The sequence below is a fragment of the Ovis canadensis genome, chromosome 9 (genome assembly GCF_042477335.2).
Source record: "Ovis canadensis isolate MfBH-ARS-UI-01 breed Bighorn chromosome 9, ARS-UI_OviCan_v2, whole genome shotgun sequence".
NCBI lineage: Eukaryota > Metazoa > Chordata > Mammalia > Artiodactyla > Bovidae > Ovis > Ovis canadensis.
This window is the reverse complement of record NC_091253.1, coordinates 58,584,843-58,592,268: the sequence shown is the minus strand read 5'-3', so window position 1 is coordinate 58,592,268 and position 7,426 is coordinate 58,584,843. Positions and strand designations below refer to the sequence as shown.

The window sequence follows — 7,426 nt, the reverse complement described above, 5'->3', positions numbered from 1 at the left end:
ACAGAGGCAGAGGCTGGAGTGATGCGGCCCTAAGCCAAGCACATGGCAACCAATGAGGCAGAGATGGGAAGGATGTGGCCACAAGCCAAGAAGCACTTGGAGCTCGCAGAAGTTGGTAGGAAGAGGCAAGAAACTGAATCTCCCCATGCTAACACTTGATTTTGTGTTTCTGGTCTCCAGAGCTGTGAGAGAATACATTTCTGTTGTTTTTAATCACCAAGTTTGTGGTAACTTGTTACAGCGTCCACAGGATGCTACTAACGTGATTTTTAAGAACTGACCATCCTAATAATCAAATTTCACTGGGCAGCCAAATCGACACAAATCTACCACCCATAAATCAGTGATGAGAATGACTGAAAATAAAAGATTTGACTGAGTTTAGTCATTCTTCAAACAAGTATTTATGTAACTCCTGTGTGCCAGGCACAGGGATCAAGTTGTGAGTAAAAACAGACATGGGCTTCCCAGGTGGCTCAGTGGTAAAAAAAAAAAAAAAAAAAAAAAAAAATCCACCTGACAATGCAGGAGATGCAGGAGATGTGGGTTCGATCCCTGGGTCAGGAAGATCCCCTGGAGGAGGAAACAGCAACCCACTCCAGTATTCTTGCCAGAGAATCCCATGAGCAGAGGAGCCTGGCAGCCTACAGTCCATGGGGTCACAAAGAGTCAGACACGACTGAGTGACTGAACAACAAAAACAGACAGTCTCTGCCCGCCAGGGTTTTACAGGCCAGTGGGGAGATAGACATCGAGCAAATAATTACCTAAGCCGACTGGAGAGTGTGTCTCCGGAAACACTCTCTAGTTGGCGCTGTCATCACTATAGTGTAGGGTGACTGCATATGTCTTACTACCGTTTGTGCACCATTTCAACTGGTATCTTTACCAGTTTTGAGCAACTGTCTTCCACCAAATGAGGGCTCAAGTTTCCTGAAAACATAGCCTTGACCCACTGTCTCCAAACTCTGGCCCCACCGCCGGCTGCCCCAGCTCTACTGTCCCTACCCCTTTGTAGAGGCTGCTCTGAGGCAAGAGGCACTTGTTTAGAGACAGCACAATGTCATGAAGGGAGCACAAGCTCCATCACTTACGGAATTCCTGTGACATGAGGCATAGTACTTCACTTCATGGAATCTATTTTCTCTTCAGTGATTTTTTTTTTTCAGGTTGTATGAACTCAGGGATATCAAACATACAAGGTAGGGTTCTCAGTCCTTAGCAGTAACACAGTGAGTCATAATGCTTGTCTCACTTGCCACATCTGTACTGAAGGTGCAGATCAAAGTGGATCCCTCCGTCCTTCAGGTCCCAGGGGAGCCCTCCCTTTGGCCTTCTCTGTTCTTTTTCCTCTGTCTCCTGCCCAGTTTTCCTCAGTCACTTTTAGGAGAATATTTTCCTTCTCCACTCACTTCCAACATTTGGTTCTCCAGGATTGCAGCCTCGTGCTCACCTTTTCCTCCTTCTTCCATACATTTTCCTAGACTATTTGATTAAGTCTGTGGTTTTAAATATGTTATATATGTGGTATATGTGTACATATTGCACATATATACATATATATTTATGTTTTATTTATTTATTTTTTTTCTGGATGGTTCTTTTACTGGCTGAATACTCGGACCAGAGATATTCAAACTCTGGGGTTCAACCAACCCTTTGCTATTAGACACAATTAAATCCTCTGACATTGTGAGGGGCCAGATGCTACAGGAAGAATCATCATCTAGATCACTGCTACTCTCTACGAGCATTTCATCATATGGTCAAGTGAAAGGATCCGTACAAAAATGACATCCAAACACAAGCCACATGATTTCAACCATTGCTAATGCCAGAGGTAAAGTCTGTCTGCAGCCACAGCCTCTGCCCCCACTTTTAACATAACAAGCAGGTTCCTGCAAAGCAGTACAGCCATTTTCTTCTTCCCCTTTTCACTCTTGCAAATAAATGCATTCCAGCCAGGTCTGGAGACTGGAGACATCGTCAGGTGTTGAAGAAGGTCAAAGTGGAGTGTTAACTTTCAGATTTTGCAGCTTCTCCCTGGGCTTCCCCACTTCGTTCTGTTGAATTTCGCTGTGCATCTTCTTCCCCTTCTGTCTTGTTGATATCAAGACCTGCTAATTTCAAGGCTAATTCATTGCTGTTGCCACTTGCAGAGGAAACCAGGATATCATGTATTGCATTTCTTTTACCTGTTCTTCCTGAAGCAATAAAATCTGCATATGTAGTTTCCACATCAGTCATTGCTAACAAATATCCACATAGCAGGGGCTGATTGGAAACCTTCTTGTCCTCAATTCATTGGCTATCCTGGATTACTTTTTCTTGAATCAGACCTCCAGACTTCTACCAGAAACTGTTCCTTTGGAGATACCAGGCCTTCCCAGAAACTCAGAAAACAGTAAGTTCTTCCTAATTCTTCTTAAGGACCATTTTCTTAGAAGCTTTACCCACTCTCTTCAAATTTTCCTCCATCCTCTCTGCTTCCCTCTGACTCAGCTGGTGAGTTGATTCATATCTTCTCGGGCGCGATCGAGGCAGCGCACGTCCCAGGCGTCCGCTGCCCCGGGCTGCAGTGCTGCCGCGCCGGGCGCTGCTTGGTCAGCTCGGCCGGCCCCCAACCCACCTGCCAGCTGCTGCAGCCGCTCTCCTATATTTATGTTTTAGATATATATATATATATATATATATATATATATATATATATATATATATACATACATATTTATATAGGCTCACACATGTTATATATTGATTATATATATATGAGCCACATAAATACTGCATATGTATAACATAAATGAGGATGAATATGTGCATATACATACACACACACACACACACACACACATATCCCACATCTTTAACTGAATGGGAAAATCCATATGAATTCATTTGTCTCCTAGATATTTCCATTGATTTTTCTCACTAGCAGTTCAAACTCAACATGTCCAAAAGCTAAACTCTCAGTGTCCTCCAAAACCTGCTCCCCTTTTTTTGATGACATGAGGGAATATGTCACCTTCAGCCTTCCATCTAGTCACCCGTGATGCGGCCCTGAGGACTATTCTACCACCTCTTTCTTCACACCACATCTAGCGATTGAGTCCTATTCCGAAGTCTTTTTGAAATGCATCTTACCTCCTTCTCCCTGCCCCTGTCTCTATCCAGACTCCCAATATTTCCTCACATGGATCCCTGGAATGACCTCCTAAGGCCCCTCCCTGCTCCCAGCCTCTTCCTATACCCCCCATCTCAAATCTATCATCCCTCCAGTCCACCTCCAACATGGCCACCAGAGTAATCTTTCATATATGCAAGTATAATCACGTAAGTTACCCTCATTCCCAGCTGAAATCCCCTTAGGCTTACTTACCTTCATCACAAAAGCTGCACCTGTTATCAAAGTGTCCCAGGCACTTGTCATGATCTCTTTCTCATCTCTCAGTGGTCCTCTGTGTCTCTGTACTCTTCAGCTTTACTGAACTGGTTTCAGCCCCTGGATGTGCCGTTTCCCAAGGCCTCCCTCCCCTGCTCACGCCACAACTTCTGCTAGAACTCCTCTTCTCCCTCCCCTTCTCTCTCATGTCAAGCCTTCCCTTGCACCAAGGTTCACACCCCCCATCTATGCCTGACCATTTCTGAGCAGTCTCAGTACCCTCTCTGCCCCTCCTTTGCTCTAGACTGGACTACATGTCCTTCTTTCGTCTTCCACAGTTTCCAGCACTGTCATTATTTTCTGGCTTTCCTACCAGATAGACAATACCATCTGGTCAACAACTGCAAGTTATCAGCCTTGCAGCCGAACAGCAGGTGAGGCACCTCCTGGGGGGCACCCATTGCCTCTGGGGAGTGGCCTCTGCCATATTTCCAGCCCTGGGAGTGCCAGCTTCTCCCAGGGGTGGGTGGACCACTACCACAAACTCTGCAATTACACAGTGGTTCAGCAGAGCCAAAATCCTCAGGGGCAACCTCTTAGATGTCCCCAACCTATGTTTCAGGGTATCATGTTTTCTTTCTTTAGTTTTTTAAGATGTTTATTTAAAAACTGTTTTTTCCCTTAATTTGTATTTATTTATTTACTTTTGTATTTTGGCCATGCTGCGTGGCATATGGGATGGTTCCCCAACCAGGGATGGAGCCCAGGCTTCCCAACTTTAAGTGCTGAATCCTAACCACAAGGCCATCAGGGAACTCCCATCAGGGTACCAGGTTTTCTTAACCAGCACTCCCCTTAACATGGCAGACTGGTTTAGCAGAGTGTTCAAACAGCTCTAGTCTTCTTTGACTTTATTAGATCATTTTGCTGCTCAGTGGCCTTTGCTCTTCAAGCACAGGAAAGAAGGACCTTTCTTAAGACTTGCTTGTTAATGGTCCTTCATTTCTCATCCGCCCACAGAGGGGCACCTATAACAACTTAGCAGTAACTAGCTAACTCTGCTGTCTTTGTAGATATGCTCAAAAATACCCAAAGTATCACATCTGTAAACATTCTATTTCATCTGGACTTCTGTCCATCTCTCCAACTGTGAAATCTGAAGCAAGGGACTATCCGTACCCTACACACCACTCACAGTGGCATTGTCTTCACTGTTGTGTACTGATAGACCCAAATCTCCATATGACCCTTGTTTTAATAGGCCACTCTCAGGACTAATTCTATTAGTTTAGGGCCCCTGAGGAGCTGATGCCAAAATGAGATTAGATGTGCAAGAGGTTTATTGAAGGAAACATCTGCAAGGGAAACAGCTGAAGGAGGTCAGGAGAGTTTGGATGACAAAGCAGGTGTGTCCCCTGTGAAGGAGAAAGGAGAGAAGGAAGGAAGAAGGGTTGGGTGAGAAGAGCCACAGACTGCAGAGCAGTTCTGAAAGGTTCAGCTAAGCCAATGGGGAGCCCTTGAGCCAAAGTCACCATCTGGTAGGAATGGACATTTCTCTCTGAGCCACATTCAGTCACTGGATAAGAGCAGCTTACGGGAAGTATGGCACTGGTAGGGACATGGTGGCAGGTTCAAAGCTTAGCACCTGGAGCCATCCATCAGGCACTTCCCCAGCCCAGATGTGAGTGATGTATCTTCACAGTCACCACATTCATCCAGTTGTCAAATGACTGGCTTTAATGTAAAACGTAAACAGGCAGTCCTTTCTTTGCATTTGTTCCAAAATGCATGAATTTCAGTTATCATGATTTAGCCAAGTATCAACAGTCCTCCAACAACATGACTCAACTTTCAGTTACCATGTAGTATTAACTGTGAGTAAATTGCATGAAGTACAAACTTTGCTGCTACCACTTTAGTCCATAAACTATTGCTGAAGTAACAGATGCACACAGTAATCAATGTTCAATCACATTTCTTGGTGATCAGTCACTGTACCAGTTATAAAGTTCATGCACAGGTAGCAAACATGCATTTGGGTTGTCTCCTTGTCTCCTAGTGACAGTCCTATACGATATTACAGAAGTGGATAATCAGAAGAGGGAACTGACTAACAAACATGAAAGTGAAACCAAAAAAATCAAGAAGTGACAATGCTAGAGTGGAAGTGTGAATTGAATGTAAATGGAGTTATGGAAGAAATAGCTGTCATGGAAATGTTGATGCTGCTGCTGTTTGAGACTCTAGATATGCAGCTGGAAGAACACGGTGAAGATGGAGTTACTGACATACACAAGGAAAGTTGTGATGAAAAGGATGAAGATATCCCAGAAGAACCATGATGCCATTAAAAATCTTCATGTTAAAAGGACTTCCAGAGATATTTCACAACACTGAAAGTACAAAGATAAAATGTCATAAGTCGATCCAAACAACTTTCTAAGTATTGATTCACCATAGCATAGGAAGAATGCTCACTCAGTATGGTAAGTTATATGACAAGAAAGCGGAAAGCATTATTTGCAAAGATGTAACTTTAATTTTCAATGTTTCAAATGCTTTAAATTACAGTGTACTAAAGAAATTTTAGTTTTACTCTATTTTTACTTCCCTATACATTTAAAACTAACAGAGAGTTTTTCATATTTGATTTAAAAAACAACTTAAAGGTCACAAAAAAACCCCATAATTTTTCCCCCACTGGTTATTAACACTGTTTTGTATAGTTTTAGCTCAGACAGTCATTTTCACAGTCTCAGACAAAGCAGGGATTGCTTATACACATCACAGATTTGAGTATGTTTTTTCTTGCTAATTAAGTAATACTCACAAATGATTTGAATAATTAGGCAATACAAAATATGTAATAATAAGTATAAAAATTAATATAATTTTCATCAGCCTAATTACATACTATTTATCCAAATGTCAAATTCAGTCAGTTCAATCGCTCAGTTGTCTGACCCTTGGTGACCCCATAGACTGCAGCACGCCAGGCTTCCCTGTCCATCACCAGCTCTTGAAGCTTGCTCATGTCCATCAAGTCAGTGATACCATACAACCATCTCATCTTCTGTCATCCCCTTCTCCTCCTGCCTTCAATCTTTCCCAGCATGGGTCTTTTCCAATAACTCAGTTCTTTGGATCAGGTGGCCAAAGAATTGGAGCTTCAGCATCAATCCTTCCAGTGAATATTCAAGACTGATTTCCTTTAGGATTGACTGGTTGGATCTCCTTGCAGTCCAAGGAACTCTCAAGAATCTTCTCCAACACCACAGTTCAAAAGCATCAATTCTTCAGCATTCAGCTTTCTTTTTGGTCCAACTCTCACATCTATACGTGACTACTGGAAAAACCATAGCTTTGACTAGACAGACCTTGGCAAAGTAATGTCTCTGCTTTTTAATATGCTGTCATAGCCTTGGCATAAGTTTGTCATAGCTTTTCTTCCAAGGGGCAAGCATCTTTTAATTTCATGGCTGCAAATTACAGCATACGAATTTCAACAATCATTATCTAGCTACTGTGGAATTCTGAAGATTCAATAAGAACACTGAGGGCATTCCTAGTATTTTCCTTAGCCACTAAATGCGAAGATACTCTCTCAGTAAATGAGGTCAAGTAGCATGTAAAAAGAACTTGTACCTCCGAAGTACAAGTTAGAAATTCTTTTACATCTTCTTGTTACTGTCAAGATGGTAAAGACATTGCTAGCTCCTTCCCAAAATCAAGCCTGGAGAAATTATCAAAGCCAAGGAGAAACATGGATTCCAGGACTAGAAATATCAGAAACAACCACAAGAAAAAAGAGCATGGTAACCTCCTGTTGAACCTGCAGGTTGTCTTAAACAGATGTGTATGGGAGCCTCCCATGGCAATCTGGGGCAGAAGGGAGCTTAGCGTGGTAGTGAAAGGAGAAGCTGCAGGAAATAATTTCATTTGGTCCTTCTTCACTCCAAGGTTTGGTACAATCCTTGCAATCCATTCCCTATAAATGAGTGAAACAGCCCCCACTCGCCCATACTAGTGTCCTTTGATACCAGG

General features: G+C 42.8%; 1 pseudogene; it reads right to left on the bottom strand.

Moving 5' to 3' along the window:
• Positions 1-2,000: 2,000 nt before the first annotated feature.
• LOC138446086 (cAMP-dependent protein kinase inhibitor alpha pseudogene) lies at positions 2,001-2,321 on the bottom strand (annotated as a pseudogene).
• Positions 2,322-7,426: the final 5,105 nt, after the last annotated feature.